The sequence below is a fragment of the Hylobates moloch genome, unplaced genomic scaffold (assembly GCF_009828535.3).
Source record: "Hylobates moloch isolate HMO894 unplaced genomic scaffold, HMol_V3 SCAFFOLD_27, whole genome shotgun sequence".
Lineage (NCBI taxonomy): Eukaryota > Metazoa > Chordata > Mammalia > Primates > Hylobatidae > Hylobates > Hylobates moloch.
In genome coordinates this window covers 5,144,955-5,157,749 of record NW_026652302.1, presented here as the reverse complement: position 1 = coordinate 5,157,749, position 12,795 = coordinate 5,144,955, and the positions used below count along the sequence as shown (strand labels likewise).

At 39.2% G+C, this 12,795-nt stretch overlaps 1 long non-coding RNA gene across 1 annotated transcript in view; it reads left to right on the top strand.

Annotated features, from left to right (window-relative positions):
* Positions 1-12,795, top strand: part of LOC131382481 (uncharacterized) — a 29,853-nt gene that overhangs the window by 319 nt on the left and 16,739 nt on the right. The gene's annotated exons all lie outside the window — the stretch shown is intronic.

Genomic DNA, 12,795 nt, shown 5'->3' with positions numbered 1-12,795 from the left:
TTGTATTTTTAGTAAAGACGGGGTTTCACTGTCTTGGCCCGGCTGGTCTCGAACTCCTGACCTCGTGATCCGCCCGCCTCGGACTCCCAAAGTGCTGGGATTACAGGCGTGAGCCACCGCGCCCGGCCCCTGGTCTCGTTTTAAAAGCGATCTGGGAACCTAGTGGAGGGCGATGTCTGGAGGCAGGGAGCATCCGTGGGTGGCTTGGGGCTGATAGGAAATGGGAAACCCAAGTAGGACTGGACTACGAGCAGCCCCGAAAATAAACTCTTGGTGTATTTCGGAGCCATCGTGGCGGCACGGCCGTCCCTTCACAACCAGGGATGGATTACCCAGAAGTCAGCAGGCGCCAGTTCTGGTCCCAACTATGTCTCTTAGAAGTTTGTGGCATAAAAGAGTTATTTCAGCTCTAACCAGGGTGCTTGGTGAGCAAGTACAGCACCAGTTCCCACACTTTCCGGCTTCCACCTCAAGCTCCTCCTTCCTCTCTAGCCACTTATTTTGATATCCTCCCTCCAAGGCCTCACCTCACCCTACTTGGCCCTTCCATTCAGTGGGTTTTGTGGATTCAACCAACCAGATTGAAAATATTGGGGGAAAAATATCAGTCTGTACCGAAATGTAGACTTTTTAAGGTTATTATTCCCTAAACAATACAGTATAACAACTATTTACATAGCATTTACATTGTATTAGATGTTGTTAAATAATCTAGAGACAAACTATACAAGAGGATGTGCGTATATGCAAATACAAGCCGTTTTATATCAAGGACTTGAGCATCCTCTAGTTTTGGTATCCATGGGGGTCCTGGAACAAATCACTCACGAATACTGAGGGACAGCTGTATTTCTCCATGTTACCTGTTGTGTCCATCCCCATTTCCTTGTACAAACTATTCCCTCTACGTGGAATGTCTGTTCCCTTGGTGAACGCATCTCCCTTAAAGGCAGCTCAAATGCATCTCCTTAGAGTTTTCTCTGGCTGCTCCAGACAGATGTAAACTCTCCTTCCTCTTTGCAAGTTATACGTCCCTTCCTTATTATTGCTTTATGTCCTACTGTTTGGTTTAATAACTTCCTTACATGGGTAGAAGCTACTTGAAAAAAAGATCCTTTTTTAAAAAAAATCCAAAACGAAAATTTGATAAATGGATAAATAACTCTATTACAACCGAAGAGAAGGAAAACTTTACTGGGAAGGAGATAACTTGAAAATAATTTTATTCTGCTGTTTAAACTTTGTTATAACAAATGTTTCACTCCTAAAATGTAAAGAATTTTGTCAGGCATACTTGTGGGAGATGTATCAAACCTTAACATCTTGCCATTTTTCTATGGAGCCTGTTTTTTTGATTGCTGAAAGTGTGTATCCATGCACAATAGATGTTTTTGTTATGCATGTTTTAAAGCTCTATATAAATAACACTCTTTCTATATTGTTATATAAAAGTTGCTTTTTGCCCTTGTCAGTATTCATGTTACATGTTATGTAACTTTAATTCATTGTTTACTGCTATATAGTATGTCACTTAATTAGTATACCATAACATATCCACTCTCTCAATGATGGGCATTTATTTTCGTATTTTTGTTATTAGAAACAATGCCGCAATAAATATTCTTATACATGTGAAGGTGTTTCTCCAGGGCAGTGGTCCTCAACCTTTTTGGCACCAGGGATTGGTTTCATGGAAGACAATTTTTCCACAGACAGGGGTTAGGGGTGGCAATGGTTTCGGGATGATTCAAGTGCATTACATTTATTGTGCACTTTATTTCTATTATTATTACATTGTATCATATAATGAAATAATTGTACAACTCACCATAATGTAGAATCATTTGGAGTCCTGAGCTTATTTTCTTGCAAATAGACAGTCCCATCTGGGAGTGATGGGGGATAGTGACACCCAAAGTGTATTGCTTATGTCCAGTCTACTCTGTAATCTCGTTTTGGTTGCTATCACTGCAGAAAACCCTCCTTCACAAAGATAGGATGTTGGAAATGGAAGCAGGCTTTTCTGTGCTTTGGTGGCAATCTGAGGATATCCCGCCTTGACTCTAATCCAGAACATATGGAGATTTGAAGTTGTCTCAAACATACTTTTAAAGCCACCATTATTTGCAGTCTCAAGTAGTTGATCTTCTAGCACGGGCAAAGTTGATTCACCTGGTTTTTTCACAAATGCGTCACGGATCCATTCCTTCCCTGTTCGGAGGTTTTTGTAATTGGGAAATAATGACCAAACTCTTTTGAATGTGAGACAGGTGATCATGCACCAGCTAGGAGAAAGAAGTCCCTGGCTCAGTCTCTTTCAAAATCTCTACTAATGTTTGAAACGTCAAAAATCCCGGTGTTGACTTGTCACCCCCATAATTCCAGTTGGATTTGAATGCAGCCACTTTATCTGCCAACTTGAACACAGTTGTTCTCCTCTGAAGTGACAGATTGAATTCGCTGAGCAGGTTGAATATGTCACACAAGTAAGCAAGTTTTGCCACCCATCCTGTGTCACTGAAATGTGCTGCCAGTGGTGACTGTTTTTCTAAAAGAAATCTCTGTAGCAGCTCTCCTAACTCAAAAACTCTGGCCAGTGATCTACCTTTAGAAAGCCATCTCACCTCTGTGCATAAGGAAGATGAGTGTGCTCTGCATCCATCTCCTCACAGAGCTGTGCAAACAGACGTGAGTTAAGAGCATGTACTTCAATATAGCTGATAATTTTAATCACATCCTGCAAAACGTTGTGAAGTTCAGGTGACATTTTTCAGCTAGCCAGCATTTCTCCATGGACGACACAGTGCACAGACACATTCAGAAGCAATCTCTTTGACCCAAGTAGTGAAACCAGAAAGCTGTCCAGTCATGGCAGTTGCTCCATCCGTGCTTACACCAACACAAAATGACCAATTCAGTTTTCTTGATGTGTAATCATTTAAAGACTTGAATAGTTTTGCAGCTGTGGTGTTGGTTGGTAACAAAAGTACACGCAACATAGCCTCTTGCACATCCTCCTGAAAATATATTCACAAAAACAAGCGTTGTTGCCTTGTCAAGATTGGTAGACTCATCAACCTGGATTGTGTACCACGGTGACTTATTAATCCTCTCTAACAATTATCCTCAATATCCTGTGCTATTGCATCAATTTGTCTAGTTGTGGTGCTAGCCAAAGAGGAACGTGTGCCTCCTTTTGAACTGCAGCCTCTCCTAAAAGTTCGCAACAGATGTCCTTAGCAGCAGGGAGGATCAACTCTTCACCAATAGTAAAGGGCTTCTTAGCTTTAGCAATGTGCTTAGCCATTGACTGATGCTCTCAGTACAGACACACTTGATGGGGTAGTGGCCTTCAATAATTGCTTCTGTTTGTGTTCATGTTTTTTTCTTTTGAAAAACTCCAAAACCTGGTCTTTTAATGCAAGTTGTTTGGTCTCCATGTGGTAAAGCAGTTTTGAAGCTTTCATAGTTTCAGTGGATAGCCAGTTACCAAGTATTATACAAAGTGAGCTTGGAGAATGTGAATTACTTGTTGCAAAGAGTAATTTAAGTAGGACCCTTGGTGTTTTCTTTTAAATGCAGCTTTCTTTTCACTGGCAGTCTTAGAGTCTTCTATATCATCATTGGGTCTTTCTCCTTTTTCAAAGAAGCTCTCTAGTGATGTTTGTTTTTTACTCATTTTGGCTGGGGTTAGCTTGTGTGCTTACCAAAACTGTGACTGAGACAAGTGCCGGAAAGAAGAGTGGATGGAAGTGGTAAATAATGGGTGGGCCATCCACAGACTAAAATAAGTGTTGAATTGTGACTTAAAGCCTGCCACCAGATGCAGCTGTATAATTGAAGTACATCAATTCACTTGCCACTATAAAGCCTGCCACCAGATGCAGCTTAATTGCCACTTACCACTCACCGACAGGGTTTTGATGTGAGTCTGCAAGCAATTGATTTATTACGGTCTCTGTGCAGTCAAACCTCTGCTAACGTTAATCTATATTTGCAGCTGCTCCTCAGTGCAAGCATCCCCACCTCAGCTCCACCTCAGATCATCAGGCATTAGATTCTTAAAAGGAGTGTACCACCTAGATCCCTCACATGCGTGGTTCACAATAGGGTTCAAGCTCCTATGGGAATCTAATGCCATTGCTGATCTGACGAGAGGCGAAGCTCAGGCAGTAGTGCCAGTGATGGGGAGTGTCTGTAAATACTGATGAAGCTTTGCTTGCTTGCTCACTGCTCACCTCCTGCTGTGTGGCCCAGTTCCAGGGGTTGTGGGCCCCTGCTCTAGGGCATATACATAGGAATAAAATTGTTGAGACTTAGGGATGAGTGTCTTCCAGCTTTGCTAAATGTTGCCAAATTGCTTTCCAAAGTGATTGTACCAATTGGTTCTTCCACCAGCAGAATGAGAATTCCTTTTGCTCCACATACTTTTCAATACTTGGTGCTGTCAGATATTTTTTAATTTTTCAAATCTGTTGGATGGAATGGAATTTCAATTTGGCTTTAATTTGCATATCCCTGATTAACTAGGGAGGCTGGAGATCTTTTTGTTTATTCATCTATTGTATTTCTGCTTCTGTGAATTGTGTATTCATATACTTTGTCCATTTCCTACTGGATGTTTGTATTTTTCTTACTAATCTTCAGGAGCTCTTTTTTGAGACAGAGTCTGGCTCTGTCATCCAGGCTGGAGTGCCGTGGCATGATCTCAGCTCACTGCAACCTCTATCTCTCAAGCAATTCTCCTGCCTTGGCCTCCCAAGTAACTGGGATTACAGGCACCCACCAACACTCTTGGCTAACTTTTGTATTTTTAGTAGAGACCAGGTTTTGCCATGTTGACCAGGCTGGTCTCAAACTCCTGGCCTCAAGTGATCCACCCACCTCGGCCTCCCAAAGTGTTGGGATTACAGGCGTGAGCCACTGTGCCTGGCCTAGGAGCTCTTTACATATTCAGGATACGAGGCTTGCGGTTATAAGCAATGAAAGTATCTTTTCCCAGTCTATGGCTTTTCTTTACCCTTTCTTTAGGATATCTTTTGTTGCAGAGAAGTTAAGTTTAAAGTGGTCAGATTTATCAGCCCTTCTTTATGGTTTGTGCTTTTTGTAGTTGGTTTAGAAAATGAAATCAATCAAAGCCTTTTCCTGCCAAGAGGCCACAAAAAGAGTTTCCTTTATTGTCTTCTAAAAGTTTTAGAATTTTTGTTTTTTCATATTTACAATTTTAATCCGCCTGGAAGTTTTTGTTTTGTTTTGTTTTGATTTATGGATCTAATTTTTAGTATTTTCCTATTTGGCTTTCTAGTTACCAGTGATAACCAATCATTTATTAAATAGTGCATCTTTTTTCTACTCATTTAGTGCTTCTATTACTTATTTATAGAGCTGGGCATTCTATTCCATTAGTCTATCTGTCTATACCTTTAACAACAGCACAGGGTCTTAATTACTGAAACCTTATAATAGGTCTTGATATCTGATTGGATGAAAGCCTGTACAATTTTTTCTTTCATAAATTTATTGACTATGCTTGATCTTTTGCTTTTCCACATGAATTTAGAATTGTCAGAATCCTTATGGCAATTGTGATAGAGTCGAACAAAGCCATGAAAATTAATCTAATACTATTTCTATATCATTAAGAATGATTCTAAGATATGAGAGAATTCCTCAAATTCAAAAGCCTTTAGAGGTAAATGGAAAATGCCCTTATGTGTATTAATTAAGAGTCTAGGTATATTAGTTTGCTAATGCTGCCATAACAGAAGTACCACTGGTCATTTAAACAACAGAAATTTATTTTCTCACAGTTCTAGAGCTAGACATCCAAGAGCAAGGTGTTGGCATGGCTGGTTTCATTCTGAGGTATCTCTCTTTGGCTCTCTGTGTCTTCACAAAGCTTTCCTTTTGTGTCTGTTTATGTCCTAATCTCTTATAAAGACACCAGTCATATTGGATTAGGACTCCCTCATATAACCTCATTTTAACTTAATTACCTCTTAAAGGCACCATCTCCAAATACAGTACCATTCCAAGGTAGTGGGGGTTAGGATTTTTTTTTTTTTTTTTTTTGAGATGGAGTCTTGCTCTGTCACCCAGGCAGGAGTGCAGTGGCACGATGTCAGCTCACTGCAACCTCCATCTCCCAGGTTCAAGCAATTCTCCTGCCTCAGCCTCCCAAGTAGCTGGATTACAGGCATGCACCACCATGCCCAGCTAATTTTTGTATTTTTAGTAGACTTGGGGTTTCACTATGTTGGCCAGGCTGTAGGATTTTAACATATGAATTTTAGAGGGACACGATTCAGCCATAATAGTTATATACAGTGACATGGAATACATAAAATAACTTGCTTTTTACATATTTGTGAATTTAATTAGATTAATGAAAATAATTGAAATACTTGAAAAGGTTTTATTTATTAAATCAGATAATTGCAATACTTACAAGGAACATAAAAGATATAAATAACTATGGTTTAGGCCTGGCATGACAGCTTACGCCTGTAATCCCAGCACTTTGGGAGGCCAAGGCAGGAGGATCTCTTGAGTCCAGGAGTTGGAGAGAAGCCTGAGCAACATGGTGAAATCCCGTCTCTACTACAAATACAAAAATTAGCCGAGGTTGGTGGCACGTGCCTGTAGTCCCAGCTACTCGGGAGGCTGAGATGGGAAGATTGCTTGATCCTGGGAGGTTGAGGCTGTGGTGAGCTGAGACCTCACCACTGCCCTCCAGCCTGGGTGACAGTGAGACCCTGTCTCAAAAAAAAAAGGAAAAAAATTAACTATGATTTAAAGTGTTTAAAATAGTTAAACTTTGGAGTAGAACTAAATTTTATTCAAAGTCCCCTTTAAAAGGACCGCTAAAATTTGCTAAACTTAGAAATAGATTAGGATTTTTAGCTGAAGTTAAAAGCTTAAGGGAACAGGTAGTTTTTCAATTTGTAAGTTTAGTAGATTGAGCATCAGCTTTTAAAACCTAAATAAATGCCTGAATAGTACTTTCTACATTCCCCCAGATGATCCTTAAAGGCACTACAAAGCCTCACATTTAATGAAGTCAGCTTTCAAATAGCATGAAAACCTTGCTGCAATTTTAATTGTAATTATATTTAATTTTTAACTTGGAGAGAGTTGTCATCTTAACTATGTTGAATTTTCTCATTGATGCACATAGTATATTTTTTCATTTATTTACTTCTTTCTTTCTTTCTGTCTTCCTTTCTTCCTCTCTTCCTCTCTTCCTTCCCTTTCCTTCCTTTCCTTTTTCCTTTCCCTTTCCCCCTCCTCTCCTCTCCTCTCCTCCCTTCCCTTCCCCTCCCCTCCCCTCCCCTCCCCTCCCCTCCGCTCCCCTCCGCTCTCCTCTCCTCTCCTTTCCTTCGACAGAGTCTTGCTCTGTTGCTCAGGATGGCGTGTAGTGCTGTGATCTCGGCTCACTGCAACCTCCACCTCCCAGATTCAAGCAATTTCTCATGCCTCAGCCTCCCGAGTGGCTGGGATTACAGGCATGTGCCCCCATGCCTGGCTAATTTTTTTGTATTTTTAGTAGAGACAGGGGTCACCATATTGGCCAGGCTGGTCTTGAACTCCTGGCTCAAGGCCACCTCGGCCTCCCAAAGTGCAGGGATTACAGGCGTGAGCCACTGCAACCTGCCTAAGTCTACTTTTCTTAATGCAAAATAAAGCTGGTATAATTTTCTCCATTCATATCTTTCCCATATTCTGTTAAGTTTATTCCTGGGTATCTGCCATGTATACTTATATTACACATGAATTTTAAATTATGACCTAATAAGGAATATTACAATTTCTTACACTTGTTGACAATAAAGAATTTTGGTCTGGAAACAGCGATCTTATTGGCAAGACATGCCAGGAGAGCTGTGAGCATTTCCTAACCCAAGATATTACCTCAAGTCAATCCCACCTGTTAGGTTACTTTATGTAACTATCAAATGTTGTCTTTACTAGGTGACTTCGGGGAAGAAAAAAAGTAAATAGAAATCTTAAAAATAAAATTTTACAAATGCTGTCTTACAGTTCAGCATTTGAGTAAGGAAAAATATGCAATAAAAGATTCCATTGGAAAAGTGTATAGAATTTAAAATGTATAAAGAAAAAATTACATATGTTTTAAGACAGAAAATTATATTTTGTCGAATCTGTTTTTCAAGCAAAGTCTTCCTTGTCTTTCTTGGTTTTGTGCTGCAGGCTTTAAATTTTTTAAAAAGCCATTTAACATTTTGACTAGTAAAGGCATAATCCACACATAGAGAACTATAACAAGGAACGCAGTATCTAACTTATACCATTTCTCACCCCCATCTTTAATGAGTAACCACACCGTATTGGTTTCTTGTGTATCCTTTGGGAGATTACATTCATGGATGTATAAGCAAACACAAATATATGTAGTATTTTACCCCCTTTTAAAATTCATATGGTAGCAAAATACTCACCATAATTCTCTACCTTGGTTTTTTGTGTTGGTTGTTTAATTCTGTTATGTTCTTTGATACATCATAGAGATCATCGCATATTAATACATAGTTTCCTCATTCTTTTTTTTCCTTGTATTATTGCCACATAATATTCCATTATATGGGTGCATCATACTCCAAGTAACCACCCTTTTATTGATTACCATTTATGTTGTTTCCACTGCTGCAATGAATAACCTTGCTGCAATGACTAATACTGTACATATGTTATATTGCACATGTACAAGTATATTCATAGGGGTGAATTCCTAGTAGTGGAATTAGAGCATTATTTAAGACAATGAAACTACTGTTGTGCACACACTTAATGCAATCATGAATTTCTAACCATAGTGCTTTTCAGTGATTTTCTTTTTTTTTTGAGACGGAGCCTGGCTCTGTCGCCCAGGCTGGAGTGCAGTGCTGCAATCTCGGCTCACTGCAAGCTCCGCCTCCTGGGTTCACGCCATTCTCCTGCCTTAGCCTCCCGAGTAGCTGGGGCTACAGGCGCCCGCCACTAAGCCCGGCTAATTTTTTGTATTTTTAGTGGAGACGGGGTTTCACCGTGTTAGCCAGGATGGTCTTGATCTTCTGACCTCGTGATCCGCCCACCTCGGCCTCCCAAAGTGCTGGGATTACAGGCGTGAGCCACGGCGCCCGGCATTTTCGGTGATTTTCAAATGTCCTGGATCACCAGAAATTATATTCAAATTTTATTATGATCTAAGAAAGACATGAGCTTTAAGTAGAAATTAACTAAAGTCGCATTTCCCTTGGTGAAAAATTATTTTAGATATCATTTCTGTCTGTAAGCAAGTATTAAGAGGACTTTCAGTATGTCCAGATGTTGAAATAATGTTTCACACTAGGGGTCGCCAAAACAGTATTTAAGGCCAACAAATGGAACAATGGTTGAGAACATTTTTATAATGAGGCACCCTTGAGCTTCTCAATCACGGTAAGCAGGAAAGGTGCCTTGTGACTGAGATCCTAAAAATAATACTTTGGTGTGCTGTATATTTAAAGGCAACTAAGACTTTGATAATTTAGGAGAAAAGGAAGCAACCATTCCCTTATCATACTTTGGGGGCATTACACAGTAAGTGGTGATGTGGAATTTAGGTGATATGGAATTTAGAGAATTTTTAAAATAAATTTGATAGTTGTGATCTTATTTTTCTGTGATTGAAAATGTCTTTATCTTCTACTTTTCTTTTCCCAGTCATTGTGGGTTTCATATATCTGGGCAGGTCTAGAACGCTCAATTTTTTTAAGGGTTTTACCCAATTGGGGATATACTACAAGGGTTAAATTTTCTGTACTTTTCATGTAACTTCTCTTGGGACAGATATGATTGCCGTGGGCCTCCATTCTGCAACTTGTAAGATTTAATAGGCTGGTTCCTTTCTGTTCCTTAGTGATAACATTAAATCACAGGCCAGTGCAATTTTTAAACAATTTCTCATTGGAGAAATTTTACAAAGAAACATTGAAGCATTGTATGCATGTTCCGTTTGTTACAGTAATATGAAATTTACTCTTATAATAGTATTTTTTATAAGGACAAGTGTCTTAGTTCAGGCTGCTATAACAAATGCCATAAATTGGGTAACTTAATAATAACAGAAATTTATTCATCACAGTTCTAGAGCTGGAAAGTCCAAGATTAAGGTTCCAGAAGATTTGGTGTCTGGTGAGGGTCTGCTTCCTGGTTAATAGACCTCCCTTCTCTGTGTCCTCATGTGCCTGAAGGGGCATGGGAGCTCTCTTGGGCCTCTTTTATGAAGGCACTAGTCCCATTCACGACAGCTCTCCTTTCATGAGCTAACTTCCCAAAGGCTGCACCTTCTAAAACCACCACCTTGGAGTTGAAATGTCAACAAATGAATTTTGGGGAGACACAAGCATTTAAACCACAGGAAATAGTTAAGAGTCACAATTTGTCATTTTCACAGTTTACCTAAGAGAGGGAAATCATCTTTAAATATATGGTGAGAAGAGGTTTGAGGTCTAAAAAAAAGATTTAACTGAAGATTTTTTGTAACTTCAGTAAAAGGAATAAACAGGGTGCTATGATAAAGAATAATGGGGAAGAAGGAGGGGGCCACTGAGGAGAAGGTGATGGGGAGGCCACTCTAGAGAGGTAACACTTGCATGCATCCTGAGGAATGACAACAAGCCAGCTATGCCAAGAACTCTGGAAGAGCATTCCAGGCATAGAACAAAGGCCCTGAAGTGGGGAGAAGGTTGAAGGACTTAGGAACCACTAGACAGTTGGAGCCTAGTGACAGAGAAATAGTTACATTAGATGAGGCTGGACATGGAAGCAGTGGCCAGGTAATTTACAGTCTTGTTTGAATTTTTAGTCTATTGGGAAGCAAAAAAAAGTTTGAAGCCAGGGGAGCACTATGAAACTCTCATGTGCAGAACAGGGGCTTTGGGAGGGAAGAAGAGAGTGAGCTAAATACAGCCGCATCACAATCTGTGTAAAGATGCATGTACAAGACTGCCCTGTCACTTCAACCATCTCTTGCCTCACCATTGTTCCAAACACACTGGCCAGGCATGTTTCTATCTCAGAGGCATTTTTTCTTTTTATTTCCTCTGCCTGGAATGCACTGTCTCCAGATGTCCATGTGGCAAAGGACCTTCGTTCCTTTAGGCCTTTGCTCACAATGTCACTTTTTAAATGAGTCCTTTTCTGGCCAAATTATCTAAAATTGTAAACTATCCCTCCATTACCAATGTTTCCTACCCCTATTTCCTTTATTTTCCCCTTAGCACTTATTGCTAACATACATGTTTAACTACATGTAAATACATAAATAATGTTTTATTTATCAAGCTTATTGTCTGTCTTCTTATATAGAATATAAGGTCCGTGAAGACAAGGACTTTTGTGTTTGGTTCACGGCTCTGTCCCCAGCACGAAGTTCAGTGATTGACATAAGTACTAAATTAATGTTGATGGAATAAATGAATGAAGAAATGTTCATGATGGCCTCTTGAGTGATAGTAAAGGATTGGAAACAACTTGAGTGCTAACAAAAAGGAATAATTACATCAATTATGGTATAATCATAATATGTAGCTTTTAAGAGGCCCATACCTAGTAGATATAAATAGGCATAAAAAGACATCCATTTTATATTAAATGGGAAAAGGAAGTTATAGAAGTTATAGGATCCTATCTTTCAAACACACGCCACACACTCATGCACACACACACACACGTATCAGCATAGGAAAAGTATTGAAGGAAATATTAACCATTTGCCTTGGGGGAATGAGATGGGTGATTAAGGGGGATTTGGTTTGAATCATGCATTACCTTTGAAATAAATACAGAAAAATAGAACAAACAAATGTTATTTAAAACCAAAATGCGATTCTACTCCAAACGTACCAGTATGGATTAAAATGTAAAATATTGACAGTATTAGAATATTGCTCTCATAATGGGGTAGGTAGGAGATAACCAAAATCTCAAAGGATCCCCCAGGAATTAAAACTAGTCACCTCAACATCTCGACCATCCTTTTTCTTAAGCCTAAGAGATGTGGATTTGGGGGGAAATTTTATTCTATAGAATTAACATCAGAGAAAAAGGCCCATGACAAGGCTTTACAAAATTATGAATATACGAATTTTTTATTGTTTTTGAGTTGCTTCAGTGACTTATCTAAGAGGATTGCATGGAACAGTCTTTCCTAGCTGAGTCAGTTCAGCTAAGGTCCTTGAACAGCAATAATTACAAATTAGAACCTGCAGTCTAAAAATAAGAGGTGAAATGGATGGGACTGACCTTCTGTGCAAATATTGAACACTTCAGGTTTCTAATTGAAGATGTCATTCATTACAGTCTACGCAGGGGAAAAGTTGCAGGTGAACCCATAAGAAAGGAGCTGAGCTTATACTTTTGTTTTTATCTGAATTTGAGCAAGTGTAAGATTTGTCTGGTCCCTAGGGAAAGTTGAATGCCACTTCTCAATCAACATGGGGTAGTTGTTACATTTTCACTTTTTAGAACAGGTATGTGTACAGAAGTGAGGACAGGTGCATCCTTATTAATGTATGGTTTCTTTCATTTTTCACAAATTGCACTTACTTTCATAAAACAGAACCACATTTTAAAATCTCCATGTAAATTTTTGCAATGATATTTATTTCTATCATATTTTCTTCACATTCACCTATGAGTGTTTCCTAACTTAGAAGCCCCTAAGGATCTGTGTTTAATATATTTTCTTCAGTGACCCGAAAAGACCATGATGCAGAAGCAAGCCTAACCTTTTTTTTTTTTTTTTTTTTTTTT